The sequence below is a fragment of the Giraffa tippelskirchi genome, chromosome 8 (assembly GCF_054371585.1).
Source record: "Giraffa tippelskirchi isolate mGirTip1 chromosome 8, T2T-mGirTip1v1.2.pri, whole genome shotgun sequence".
NCBI classification, from domain to species: domain Eukaryota; kingdom Metazoa; phylum Chordata; class Mammalia; order Artiodactyla; family Giraffidae; genus Giraffa; species Giraffa tippelskirchi.
In genome coordinates this window covers 33,808,510-33,824,016 of record NC_137282.1, presented here as the reverse complement: position 1 = coordinate 33,824,016, position 15,507 = coordinate 33,808,510, and the positions used below count along the sequence as shown (strand labels likewise).

General features: G+C 34.2%; 1 protein-coding gene across 5 annotated transcripts in view; it reads right to left on the bottom strand.

The window, feature by feature from the left end:
* The window catches only part of LOC145518172 (uncharacterized), a 1,384,210-nt gene that overhangs the window by 636,648 nt on the left and 732,055 nt on the right, over positions 1-15,507 (bottom strand). Inside the window, exon 5 of one of the 5 annotated variants that reach the window (XR_014062698.1) lies at positions 14,622-14,753. The exons of 3 other annotated variants lie outside the window; for them this stretch is intronic. The gene's annotated coding sequence lies outside the window, so the exon portion shown is untranslated. Of the gene's footprint in view, positions 1-6,705; positions 7,193-14,621; positions 14,754-15,507 lie in introns of those variants that run through there. One more of the 5 variants, XR_014062713.1, reaches the window with a different exon arrangement.

Genomic DNA, 15,507 nt, shown 5'->3' with positions numbered 1-15,507 from the left:
ATTATTATTTTGAATATTACTATGCAGAATGTGATATACATTATATTTATTTATGCCATCTTTGGATCTTGGAATAATATTTTAAATATTTTCTCACATAGATCAAGCTCATTTTGTGTTATATTTCTATTTAACACAGTTCTTTAAGAACAGACTTTAACACAGTTCTGGCCATTGTAAGTTGAACTTTCTTGATATATTTTCTATCTGTGGCTTTTAAAGTAAAAGGCCACTGATCTCTATAGGTTAATTTAGGACTTTGAATGCTATTGAAAAATAAATTGCTTCCTTAATTTTTTTTTTTTTTGGAAATTTGCTTCTTTATAGTCAAAGCTATGGCTTTTCCAGGAGTCATGTAAGGATAATTAGCTGGACCATAAAGAAGGCTGAGCTCCCAAGAATTGTTGCTTTCAAACTCTGGCGCTAGAGGAGTCTTGAGAGTCCCTTGAAGAGCAAAGAGATCAAACCAGCCAAAGCTAAAGGAAATCAACCCTGAATATTCATTGGAAGAACTGATGCTGAAGCTGAAGCTCCAATACTTTGGCAACTTGATGTGAATTGCTGACTCATTGGAAAAGACTTTGATACTGGGAAAGATTAAAAGCAGGAGGAGCAGGGGATGACAGAAGACAAGATGGTGGGATGGTATCACCAACTCTATGGATATGAGTTTGAGCAAACTCTGGGAGATAGTGAAGGACAGGGAAGTCTGGTGTGCTGCAGTCCATGGGGTCACAAAGAGTAGGACATAACTTAGTGACTGGACAACAAGTATAAAAGTTGAATATATTATTGTAGATCTATTTCTACTCTGTTCTACTAACCTACTTATCTTTTCTTTTGCCATGTTATGTTATCTTAATTAATGTGACCTATGGTAAGGCTTGAAATCAAATAATGGAAGTCCACCAATATGCCTCTCCTTTCTCAGAACTCTGTTGTATATTCTAGGTTTCTACACTTTCCATATAAAATCTAGAATCAGTTTATTGATATTCCCAAGATAGCTTGTTGAGATATTGATATGTATTATGTTGATTCTATGGATAAAATTGGGAAGAATTAACATCTTAAGGGCATCAAATCTCCCAATTCATATGCATGACATTTCTTTATTTAGATCATCCCTAACATTTTCATCAATGTTTTGTAGTTTTCTGCATATACATTCTTTATTCATATATTTTTTTTTATCATTTCTACATATAAAGTCCTATATCATTAGTACTCTTTTTTGTAACCATATTTAATTTGGTATTACTTTTATTATTTTGTAATAGAGTCAGTGGACACTGGTCATCTCCAGGAGTTGGCAAGATCACTTCACTAATTTCTTCCTTGCTTGATATCAGTATTTAGTACTGTCTCAAAGGGGCTCCAAAATCAATGCAGATGGTGACTGCAGCCATAAAATTAAAAGACACTTGCTCCTTGGAAGAAAAACTATGACAAACCTAGATAGTAAATTAAAAAAACAAATAGAACTTTGAATGCTATTGAAAATGAAATTGCTTCTCCCCCACTTTTTTTTTTCTTTGGAAATTTACTTCTTTATAGTCAAAGCTATGATTTCCCCAGTAGTCATATATGGAAGTGGAGAGGGGCATGGCAACCCACTCCAGTATTCTTGCCTGGAGAATCCCCATGGACAAAGGAGCCTGGCAGCTACAGTCCATGGGGTCACAAAGAATTGGACATAACTAAATAACTAAGCATAGCACATATATGGATGTGAGAGTTGGACCATAAAGAAGGCTGAGTGCAAAATTGATGCTTCCAACTGTGGTGCTGGGAAAGATGCTCGAGAGTCCCTTGGATTGCAAGGAGATCAAACCACTCAATTCATTGAAATATTCTTTGGAAGGACTGATGCTGAAGCTGGAGCTCCAATACTTTGGCCACCTGATTCCAAGACCTGACTCATTAGAGAAGACTCTGATACTGGGAAAGATTGAAGGCAGGTGGAGAAGGGAACAACAGATGACAAGATGGTAGAATGGCATCACCAACTCAATGGACATGAGTTTGAGCAAGCTCTGGGAGATGGTGAAGGATAGCAAAGCCTGGCATGCTGCAGTCCATGGGGTTGCAAAGAGTTGGAAATGACTGAGGGACTGAATAACAAAGAAAGGTTTATGGGAACAATTCTTACATAATCAAGTGTTAAGTTACCACTTTTTTGAACAATAGTTTTTGTTTTTTTTTAACTACAAAATGTCTTACAGAAACATCTAAATGTGCCATTATTTTCTGCCATCAGATGTAGCAAGGGATATACATTTTCCATTAGAGATTATTATAATTGCTGACCTCTTCTCTTTTAAAACTTGTTAGTTTATATTAGAAAATTTCAATAGCTTAACCAGCTGTATCTTTGTGTTTTTTACTGTATGACAGCTCTCCTTTATCTTCTTGAAAAATGTGTATGTTTTCTTCTAATCTGTATGTGTAAAAATTATTTTTAATTTCAGGAATATTTTGCTGTATTCAATAATCTCTCTTTTCTAAATCTATTCTTTTAATTCTTTCCGCAAAGGCACCAATTAGGCAGAAGTTAGATTCCTTTCCCTGCCTTCCATTTCAGTTATTTCACACAGAATTTATTTAACACCTTGTTAATTTTCATTTCCTTCCTCTCACTATTCTTGATCATGCCTTTTATGTTTCTTAATTTACCATATTAACAGTGCTATGTCCTTTTGTACTGCTTTCATCTTCACATAAATTGCATAATGATTTTTTTACTTTCTTTTCTGAGATCTACCACTTTATTTTTCACTTCCCAATTTCTAATAATATTTCTTTAAATTCTTAGAGCTCCTCTTTATGCTCTTACTCATAACAGTCATTACACAATTACTTAAAAAAAAAAAAAAAACTGGTGTACAGAATACCTGTTCCTGTGATTGGCTTCAGGAAAGCTGGTGAAGTTAATGCCCTGGATTGACTCTTACCAGCTATGTTCCAGTCCCAGCCCCTTTCTATGCTTTCTCTTCATCAAAATGTTTAAAAACTTAAGGACAATATTCTGTAAACTCATTTATAGCAAATCTCTGAGTCAGAGTTTACCAACAAGAAACTTGCTTGAGATTTATAAACCAAAATAGAGGCAGAAGCTGTTACTGCTTCATCTGTGATGGAAATCTTGTGGTATCCCATCCAAGTACAATCAAGACTGACCTCAAAGTCTCAGTTTTGCTAGAAAATGAGTTCTAGAGATATGTTGTGCAATATGGTGCCTACAGTTAACAACAGTTAGTGTGCACTTCAAAATTTGTTAAGAGGGCAAATGTCATGTTAAACATTATTACCAACAAACACACAAATGAAAAAAACTCACAGAAAGACACAAGGAAACTTTGGGATGTGTAGGAAATTTATGTTACCTTGCTTGTGGTTGTGGTACCGTACCTATGTGTGTATGTTCAAATTTGTCAAATGATAGACATTAAATAGGTACAGTTATTTATATATCAATTATACCTTAGTAAAGCTGTTAAGAAGAAAACCTACCATCTTGGCAGATAACCAATGATATATTTTTCCAGAAGCATATGATCTTCTTTAGGGAATGAGTCACTTCATTGCATCAGGGAGCTTAAAATAGCATCAGTTTCCTACAATTCCTACATTTCCAGTGGCAGCTTTCTTGGCATTCATTCTCCACTCAAACATACTGGTAAGCCTCCAATCCTCTGTATTTATAATGTTCTGATTAAAATATCTAGACTAGTCCTATCCTCTGATCAAAACCTATCAAGAAAGTCAGTAATTTTTTAGCTTACTTAAGGCTAGGTCATAATTACATCATAATGTCAATAAATTAAATAAACATCTCCAGATTTAAACAGAATCTAATGATATACTTTGTGACAAGTGTTGTGGGAGGGGCAATGATTTATAAAGGAAGCAGAGGTAACAGTTTCAGTAGCAGCATCTAGTACCCAACTACTGTGGAGTTTTGGTAGAAACTGCAGTGAATCTTTGCCATGAGAGGAGTGATGTTGGACTAATTCTGTGTAACTGTTTTGAGTATTATCTCTGACTATGTAATCAAATTTTTATTTCTCTAACAATCTTAGGCTTCCATTGATCTTAACACCCTTTTCTAATAATTTTATTTTTCTGCTTGAATTTTGCAGTTTGTTTTGTTTTTGTCTTCACACTCAACAACAACACCTAAATGAAAGAGCAACTGGTGCATAATGTATAATATACAAAAAGTGGACTATCTGGGTGAATCTGGGAGAGGGCATCTGGCTGGTGGGATTAAGAGGGGTAAAGATCCTGTTAAGGATAAGGGATGACTTTATGGCAGTTCAAGGAGTGCAATGTTTTATCAAATGATCCCCTTTCATCACATGGGAAAATTAAAGTCATGTAGGAAAGGTCAGAAAATTTAAAGTGGCAACCCGTGTTCTTTGCCACCACTCTCTAACCCCCTATAAACTATTTTTTTCCTTCCCACAGCATTCATCGCCATTGGATATGCCATGTATGCACTCACTTTGTTTGCCATGTGTCTCATTTTATTCAACTGTTAGTTCCATAGGATAGAGATATTATCTCTTTGTTCACTGCTGTGTCTCATTAGCTTAGAACAGTGATTCAAATAGAATAACTTCTCACCAATCATTTTGTATTGGGTGGATAAATAAGTCAAAGATTATGGAAAAAATTTGCCACAGTACAAAATTAAGTATTTATACCTTATTATTGAAAATACTATAGAGAAAGGATGATTCTTTCAAATTCTTGGCTTAAATAAAAAGAATAGAAGCCTCACATTTCTAAGTTCTCTGTTTGGGCTAAATTCCAGAATTCCATAATTATGCTAAAGTATGTTGCTATCTTTTTCATCCACACAGCAAAAAAAGGAAAAAAAAAGATGGAAAAATCAAATTTCAAATCCTCTATCTTCCAGTTTCAATAACACTTAAATTCATAAACTTTTAGATTTTCTATGTAACATTTTGTAATTGACTGAGAAAGAGGAGGTCAAATCTGAAGGTTTGAACTCATTCATTCATTCAACAATCTCTTTTGAGAGTTTATTACGTGCTACATCCTGCTCTAGATGCTGAAAAAAAAAAAATGGAAAAACAAAACCACTCTGTCATGCACGTTATCTTATAATGAAGATTCTTCCTTGGCTGGTAGGATCATTTTTTCTTCTTCTTCTTTCTGAAGATCCATTAGCAACCTCTCCTGAAAGAATAATCTGGCAAGAAGAAGGACATATATGCAAGTCTCCCCCTTTTCTCCAGACTGCACCAGATTAGATCATTCTCTGTGGATCAAGTTCTAAGTCAAACCTGGGAGCAGAAAACTTACATGTAAGGACTTAGTGACTCTAAAGTTGCTATAAATGTCATCATTTAGAATAAAATCAGGAGAAGTTGACCTTTGAGGTTTCTGTAGGCTGCACAAAATTTAGGTTGAACATAATTTTAGTTTGGCTTGAATTTATGAATATGAGTGCATTTGCCAGATATTCTGCACTCCGTGTGCTAGGTCAACTAGATGGGAGTGTTTATAATCTCTCTTCTTGATTAGATGACATATTTGGATTCAGTAGTGGGCCATGAAAACTAAATTTGAGATGCCAGAAATTCCTGATAAAAATGTAGTGAACAGAGTTTATGAGCATAGAAGAATACAATATTTTAGTAGATTTTTCGGGTGAGAGATACCCACTGCCCCGATACAATGCCCTCGGAATGAAGCCAGAAGTCAATTTATTCACAAATCATTATGAAATCCACTCCATAGAGTCTATAGTGGTCTTTAATAAGTGATTGTAGATTCATTGTTCTCTGTAGGGAGATATTAATACTTCAGTTAAATGGGCTTTCTGATTTCAATCGGAATGTCAGGATTCCCAGGACAGCAAAGTCTGAGAAAGCACTTCATAAAGTATCACAGATATGTTTCATAAATCTTCTTCCTAGAATTCCTCAAATTCAATCCCTGCTTTTTTTTTTTTTAACAGAGTAAATATGTACTAGGAATTTAAAAAAAAATATTGAAATTAACATATCAGAAAATTTTCAAAACTGGCTCAGCTCTTCATGGATTCTGGGCAAACTGAACAACTCTAGGGTCCATTGCTGAGAGTGGAGCTTACTTTTCAAGTGCTAAATACTTTTCTTAGTGAGTCTTTTAATCCTACCTAAAATAGTTTTCCTTTGTTTTTTTTTGTCTACTATTTTTTATTTATTTTTTAATTGAAGGACAATTGCTTTACAGAATTTTGTTGTTTTCTGTCAAACCTCAATTTTTCCTTGTTTTTAAACATATATTTATAATAGCATTCAGCAGAATTCTCATATATACTCTAATCCTTATATGATTCATATGAGCATGGGGTACCAAATTGAAACATCTTTCACCCAAAATGGTAAGCCAAAAGCAATACTATTTCATGTAGGGAATCAGAGTTTAGTGTCACCATCAGAGACACAAAATATTATTCCCTGGTTGTCCTCAAAAGAAGTTAGATGATTTGGGGAGAAAAATAGTGGTTTAACATGTTTCATTAATCGGAAATTTCAAATGCAGAGATTATACCTGGCATGTCCTCCTTATTTGAGCAAACCAATAGAGCCCTATGATTTGATAAAACCAATTAAACCATCAAATGTTGTTGCTTTTTCCCCTTTCACCTCCAATAGTTAGAGAATACCAGAAAATGAAGGCAGAGACAACAGTATGTGTTAATTTTATTACACTGTGTTTTAGTCCCACTTTGGCTCTAAGACACAAATTAGAATAAAATGTCCCAACATGGCATAAAATCATAACATCTCCTCCCTGATTGTACTTAGAGATCACAGGATATTGGATATAATATATACTGTTAAGAATTAATTGGGACATAAGATAGAAGAGTGATTCCATAGAAAATTAGGTGTCCAAGATTTCAGTAAAATCTCTGTTGGTCTCGTGTTCTGTGTGTGTTCCAGCCTCTGTGTGTTAGTCGCTCAGTAGTGTATGACTTTTTGTGATGCCAAGGACTGCAGCCTTCCAGTCTCCTCTGTTCATGAAATTCTCCAGGCAAGAATACTAGAGTGGATTGCCATTTCCTTCTCCAGGGGATCTTTCTGACACAGGGATTGAACCTGGGTGTCCTGCACTGCAGGCAGATTCTTTACTATCTGAACCACCAGGGAAGTCCAAGTAAGAATGTAGACTGTTAAAAAATGAAAAACAAAGTAATAAATAAATAAACAAACAAGAGATGGAGAAAGCAATCATATCTTTCACTATTACACATGATGATTCACTGAAAAACAAAAACAAAACCTCTGCTACTCCTCCCTTCCTTGCCCCACCCCACATACCACCTGGCCTAGTGGGATTATCTGGCTTAGAATTTTTGCTTCCTAGTGAGAAATATTTCATTGGTATACACATTTGATTGCTTAGATAGAAAGATAAAGGTTTTACTGAAGTATCAGGCAACAGCAAGAATTACCTTTTTGAATAGGGAGTTTAATCTTAACTACTAATGGTAACAGGGATATTGATAGCTTAAGTCCAGAGGAAAAAAGAATTTTCCAGGGTATCCTTTGACAATCCCATTGAGGAAAATAGTAAAACTCCAAGGGCTCAGAACACCCAGGAATCAAATTGTAGGTTATACCACTGGATAATAAGCCATTGCATTACTTCGGATATATTTTTAAGTATTTTTTAAATTCCTGAAGCAAAGTGGATGTCTATAATTCACTCCTGTGAATCAAATTACTCTTCTCATAATAATAATGAGGGTAATGATAATGATAGACAATATTTATGTATTTCTTAATATGTCTCTGACACTAAGTACCTTTTATAGATAACTAATTTAGTTCTACATTCTAAGGTAGATGTTATTGTTAATATATGTTTATTAGGATGTGTAAATCTGAAAGAAGACTTTTATAACCTTCTTAAAAATGTCTGTTGCTGCTAGATGATGGGATAAGCCCTACTACAAAAGTGAAATAGAACTACATTTAAAGACCAGAGAGGATAGAAAATGAAGTTAGAAGAGCTGAAATTCTACTGGACATTCTTATCCACTTTGCCAAAGCCAACCACATGGAAATCTTGTGCATCATCTGAAAGGTGATGCCCCACCTCTGACTTTTTCTCCTTATTTTCCAGACATGTTTCAATTTTACATTGTAACGACAGGAATCAAGAAAGCTACTGATTGCTAAGAAAACATAAATATCATTATTATCTTTACTCATTAAGTTGACTGAAAATTTTGATTGATCATCTTAAGATCTTCAGTATAATTTAATCAATTCCTGAAACTAAAAATGAATATTAAATTATTTGCTAAACTCTCAGAGGTACAAGAGAAAAAGGCTAGCTTTTTGAAAATATAACACTAGTCTCTGGTGATTTGTGTGCATCTATGAGCATTGATTTTTAAATTGGTCAGGACTTTTCTGAGTGATGGTAGGGAATACGAGGCAGGCTTCACATTAGCAAACACATAACAACTTCCAGCAGATGTTGTAAGAGACTTCACTGATTTGTCCGACAATCAGCTGGGCAATTGTTTCCTTTTGATTCTCTATGAAAGCTAATGTATACATTCTAGTCTGACAGACATGAATTATTCCTCTGATGAATTTTCTGTACGGTTCTAAATGCAACCTGATAGCATTTTGAACAATGCTTTACAAAAATACTGGTAATATCTTCTATCTTTCTAAAAAATCTTAAGCATCAGTGTCTAGTGAACATTTATGCAAGATTCAAAGGGTTTATAGTCTCACCTAAATTTGGAGTCATGGGGAAAACATATATATTCTATACATATAAATCAACTTACATCATTTCATTTTAAACAGTCTTGTCCATATAACCATAATGTTTAGCAAGAGACAAGCAAAAAATGTGATTTCTTTGAAATTTTCTAATATCCTAAATATAAGAAATGATATATGTAAATAAGAAATGCATTGCTTAAATAAGTCAATATTATGAGCCTCAACATTTGGAATTCATTTAAAATTAATGATTTTTCTCTTTTTTATTTAATATAAAGAAGTTTGTTTGTTTTTTTGCTCAGACTTGTCAGTACTTAACAAACCATGTTTGCTTAGAGTACTAAACACAAGCTAACAAAAACAAGCAGAAGTTAACTTTTAACATATATATTTAAATAAGTAGTATTTTGGAACAGTCATCAAACCGTACAATACACTTAATTCAAAATCACTTTTATGAATATAACCAGTTTTCCCACTCCTGTTTTAAATTTACATTCAAAAATTCCTGGAAGATTTTTAGTATCCTGTGATGACTAATCATTATCACTGGAAGAAGGGTAGGGATTATTTTTTAAATAAAAAGAGTAATCCAGATGAATTATACCAGTTTTGTCAAAAGCAAGATGTAATGTAAGCTAATAGGATTAATTATCTTATGAGTGACAAGAAATGCTAATTTTCAAAGTGAAGGTGACCCATTTGGCAAAGATATGTTGACTTATTATTTTTTTAAATATTTATTTATTTTGGCTTTGTTGGGTCTTTATTGCTGTATAGATTTACTCTTTTAAGAGCTCCATGATTTAAAGAGGCCAGCTACTTAAATATATACATTTTGGTATACTTACAAATCAACTGTATTATTATAAACTCCAATTTTTAAAAGACACTAAGCTACATGAGAATGATTATTAGCAGCCCAGCTATGTTTCATTGAGAACATTTATTAAAAATTCAGTTTGCTCAACAGAAACAGACTTTGAGAATGAGCTTATGGTTGCCAGAGGGAAGGATGGGGGAAGAGACATCTAGCGAGTTTGGGATGGACATGGACACATTGTCATATTTAAAATGAATAACCAACAATGACCTACTATATAGCACGTGGGACTCTGCTCAATATTATGTGGCAGCCTGGATGGGAAGGGGAGTTGCGGGAGAATGGACACATGTATATGTATGGCTGAGTCCCTTATCTGTTCATCTGAAACTATCACAACATTGTTTATTAGCTATACCCCAATATAAAATAAAAAGTTAAAATAAAATCCAGTTTGCGATTCACATCCAGAAAACCAACATATTTTATCTAGAATATCTAGAAGAAAGGATTGTTCACTTTGTTTGTGAATGACTTCATTTAATCTCAATAATCCGATTTAAAGACCTTATCTCAAAATATGAGGGCATCTCTGATGACTCAGTGGTAAAGAGTCCACTGCCAATGTAGGAACTGCAGGAGAGGCAGGTTTAATATCTGTTTCAGGAAGATCCCCTGGAGTAGGAAACGTCAACCCACTTCACTATGCTTGCCAGAAAAATCCCATATGGAAAGAAGAGCCTGGTGGGCTACTGTCCATGGTGAGCACATTTCTAAATACAGTCAGATTCTGAGCAAGTAGTTTTAGGACCCTGACATGAATTCTGGGGAGATTTCATTCAGCCCAAACCAGGGAGCCATTGATAGAAACTATTGAAAGCTTAACCTGTGGAGAAAATTCTCCAACAGGAGTTTTTGTGTAGGGTACAGCTATTATCAATTACATTTCTACACTTCTTAAGCCCTTTTATTTTCTAACTGAAATCAAACAGAAGAAGTGATAAGAGTCTGTTCAAATCAATCCATTATCAAGTTCCTGAAGTGGAAAACGGTAGAGAATAGATGTGTAAGGACAACTCCATTTAGCATGGCAACCACTTCACACATCAATTGTCTGACTGAAAAACTCTTATCCCAGCTCAGGGAAACCACAAATTTTGTATCAGACACTGTATCATTAAGGATGCTTTTAATTCAGTTATATTCCTACCTGAAATTAGGGCAAGCTTCAAATAAATTAGATGGGGGGGGTGAGTTGTAAAAAGAACATTTAATTCACATAAAACACAGCTGCTAGAGTAATCCTTCTTAAATTGTCATGAGACTTAAGATGTTAACCATAACTTCTTTCTTATAGCATCCATTTCATTTCCCTCCCACTATATTTGACAGTATATTGGTGAGAGAGAGTTACTTCTTGTGCAGTCATGAAAACTTTCATTTCCTGAAGTTTTGAAACCTTGATGCTCTGTCCCTAATGTTTTCTCTCTCTCTTATTTTTTTTAAGTAAATAAGATAAAACTTTAATCAGTTATACCCCATTTTATACCCCAATACAAAATGTTTTTGGTGTTAAAAAATAAAAATAAAAGAGAAATAAGATAAATGTTATTGGGGGTAATTTTAGCTTTACAGAAAGGATTTAAAGAAGGTACAGTGTTCCCTCATACATACTTTATTCATTTTCCCCTAATGCTGATATCATGCATAACATGCCGCATCTATCGAAACTAAAAATTAATGTTGGTGCATTAATTTATAAAATTTTATAAAATTTAATTTATAAAAATTTATAAAACTTGAGGTTTTTATAAGGATTTTGCTAGCTTTTCTATTAATGTCTTTTCTTCTGTTCCAGAATTCTGTCACAGATCGCCACATTGCTTTAGTTATCAGGTGTCCTAAGTCTCTACTCTTCAGTTACAGTTCTTCGGACTTCCCTTATTTTTTGTTTCTTTGTTTTCCCATGACTTTGACAGTCTTGAATAGTTGTAGAAAGTCACTCAGCTGGGGTGTGGCTATTTTCTTTGTCCCCTGTTACAGTGGGTTATGGACTTCGAGGACAAATTAATAGGGGTGAAGTACTTGTTTCTACACTGTGTCAGGTATCAACAGGTTGACATCAAAATGACATATTGCTGGTGAAGTTAATATTGATCACTTGGTTAAAGTTGGTTAGGGTACTGTTTGCTGAATTTCTCTATTGTATGTTACTATTTTCTCATTTCTGTATTCTATATTTGGAAGCAATCATTAATTCCAGCCCACTTTTGGGGAGGGATGAATAAGCTCCATTTCAAGAAAAGGAAGATCATACATCATTTGGGAGTACTCTATAGAGAATCTTTCTAACCTGAACTCTAACCCTCCCTATGTCCCCACTGGTAACCATTAACTTGTTTTCTATATTTGAGAGTTTGCTTCTTTTCTGTTGTACTAATTTGTTATATTTGTAATATTTCACATGTAAGTATTACCACATAGTATTTCCTTTGTCTGTCTTATAATGCCCTCCAAGTCCATTCGCATTGCTGCAAATGGCAAAATCTCATTCTTTTTTATGACTGAGTAATATTCCATTGTATGTATGTCTATATGTGTATACAGACATACATACCACACCTTCTTTATCTATTCATCTACAGATAAGACACTTAGGTTCTTCCATATATCGGCATGTGTAAATACTGCTGCTATGAACATTGGGGTATATAGATCTTTTCAAATTAGTGCTTTTGCTATTTTTAGATATATTCCCAACAGTGGAATTACTGAATCATATGGTAATTCTAATTTTACTTTTTTGAGAAAACTCCATACTGTTTTCTACAGTGGCTGCACCAATTTACATTCCCATCAACAATGTATGAGAGATCCCTTTTCCTAACATCCTCACCAACATTTTCTGTTTGTGTTCTTTTTGATTTTAGCTGGTTTAACAGGTGTGAGGTGATATCTCACTGTGGTTTTGATTTGAATTTTCCTGATGATTAGTGAGGTTGAGAATCTGCCATGTTCCTGTTGGCCATCTGTATTTTCTTTTTGGGAAAATATTGTTCAAATACTATCCTAGTTAAGGCAGTCTACAGACTCACTGCAATCCCAATCAAAATACCTATGGCCCTTTTCACAGAACAAATACTTTTAAAATTTTCTACATAAACAGAAAAAAACCCAAATAATCAAAATAATCATGAGAAAGAAGAACAGAGCTGGAGGAATCATGCTGTCTGACCTCATATTATAAAATAAAATGCTACAGTAATCAAAACAGTTTGATAATAGCAAAAAAAAAAATAGACATATAGGTCAATAAAACAGATCCGAAAGCCCTAAAATAAACCCATGCACTTATGGCCAGTTAATCTCTGAGAAAGGAGACAAAAATATGCAATGAGAAAAAGACAGTCTCTTCAATAAGTTTTGCTGGGAAAACCGAAAGCTACATGTAAAGTAATAAAATTAGAAATTCTCTAACACCATATACAAAAATAATTTCAAAATGTATTAAAATCCTAAACATAACACTGGATATAAAATTCCTTGAGGAAAACATAGACAGAACACTCTTTGCCAAAAATTGCAGCAATCTGTCTCCTAAAGCAAAGAAAATTAAAGCAAAAATAAACAAATTGGACCTAACTAAGCTTAAAAGCTCTTGCACAGAAAAGCAATCCATCAACAAAATGAAGAGACAACCTATTAATGGGGGAAAGTATTTGCAATTGATATTACCAATACGGTGTTAATAGCCAACAAAAAAAAAACCAAACAAAAAAAACTCATACAACTCAACGTCAAAAACAAACAACCTGATTAAAAAATGGACCGAAGAACTTAATACAGCTTTTGTTTTTATTATAATTTTTAATCATTAGCCTTAGGATTCCTAGTCAAAACACTGTTTTCTAAAGTTATTTAAGTTAGCTTGTTTACTTAAAACTGTGTTAGTGACATTTATTTTTAGCATTGTATCAACAGCATAAAAAAACATATTCATTGACTTAGCTTCTGTTTTGTTACCATATCTACTAACACTGTTTCCCTCACTTGCTGGCAATCCTTTAAAATGTTTAACTGCATGATCCCTTTTTAGATGACAGATGTAGAAGAGAGAATTTGGTTTCATAGAACACATGCCTTGTTTCATATTTACTTGTTTTTCATTAGGTTATATATGTTTTTCATTAGGTTATACATGTATTAATTATACTTACATCTAAATTATACTTACATCTAAAAAACTAGCAAAGTATGCATAATTAAATACAACATTAAAACTTAAATGTAAAAATGTCCATGTGGTTAATTAAGAATCTATAAATAAAATAATCAATGACCAAAATATTTCCTATAGTTAATGTTTGCACTTATATTCTGAGTCTCAACATAGAATCTCAGATAATGATTCTATTATCCCTATAAATTACCTTAATTTGTGTGAAATTATATGGTTTAATGACATGATTTCCAAATCGGGAAAGGAGTATGTAGAGGCTGTATATCGTCACCCTGGTTATTTAACTTATATGCAGAGTATATCATAAGACATGCTTGGCTGGACGAAGCACAAGCTGGAATTAAGATTGCCAGGAGAATTATCAATAATCTCAGATATGCAGATGAGACCACCCTTATGGCAGAAAGTGAAGAAGAACTAAAGATCCTCGTGATGAAAGTGAAAGAGAAGAGTGAAAAAGTTGGCTTAAAACTCAGCATTCAGAAAACTAAGCTCATGGCATCTGGTCCCATTACTTCATGGCAAATAGATGGGTAAAAAATGAAAACAGTGACAGACATTATTTTTAGGGGGCTCCAAAATCACTGAAGATAGTGACTGCAGCCATGAAATTAAAGGACGCTTGCTCCTTGGAAGAAAAATCATTACCAACCTAGACAGCATATTAAAAAGCAGAGACATTACTTTGCCAACAAAGGTCCATCTAGTCAAAGCTATGGTTTTTTCCAATAGTCATGTAAGGATGTGAGAATTGGACTATAAAAAAGGGATTTGATTTAGGTCATACCTGAATCGTGTAGAGGTTTCCCCTACTTTCTTCAATTTAAGTCTGAATTTGGCAATAAGGAGTTCATGATCTGAGCCACAATCAGCACCCAGTCTTGTTTTTGCTGACTGTATAGAGCTTCTCCATCTTTGGCTGCAAAGAATATAATTAATCTGATTTTGGTATTGACCATCTAGTGATGTCCATGTGTAGAGTCTTCTCTTGTGTTGTTGAAAGAGGGTGTTTGCTATGACCAGTGTGTTCTCTTGGCAAAACTCTATTGGCCTTTTCCCTGCTTCATTCTGTACTCTATGGCCAAATTTGCCTGTTACTCCAGGTATTTCTTGACTTCCTACTTTTGCGTTTCAGTCCCCTGTAATGAAAAGGACATCTTTTGGGGGTGTTAGTTTTAAAAGGTCTTGTAGGTCTTCATAGAACCATTCAACTTCAGCTTTTTCAGCATTACTGGTCGGGGCATAGACTTGGATTACTGTGATAATGAATGGTTTGCCTTGGAAATGAATAGAGATCATTCTGTCGTTTTTGAGATTGTATCCAAGTACTGTATTTCAGACTCTTTTGTTGACTATGATGGCTACTACATTTCTTCTAAGGGATTCCTGGCCACAGTAGTAGATATAATGGTCATCTGAGTTGAATTCACCCATTCCAGTCCATCTTAGTTCACTGATTCCTAGAATGGCGATGTGACATGCCTCTTTAGAAACCTGTATGCAGGTCAGGAGCAAGAATTAGGACTGGACATGGAACAACAGACTGGTTCCAAATAGGGAAAGGAGTATGTCAAGGGTGTATATTGTCATCCTATTTATTTAACTTATATGCACAATACATCATGAGAAATGCTGGGGTGGAAGAAGCACAAACTGAAATCAAGATTGCCAGA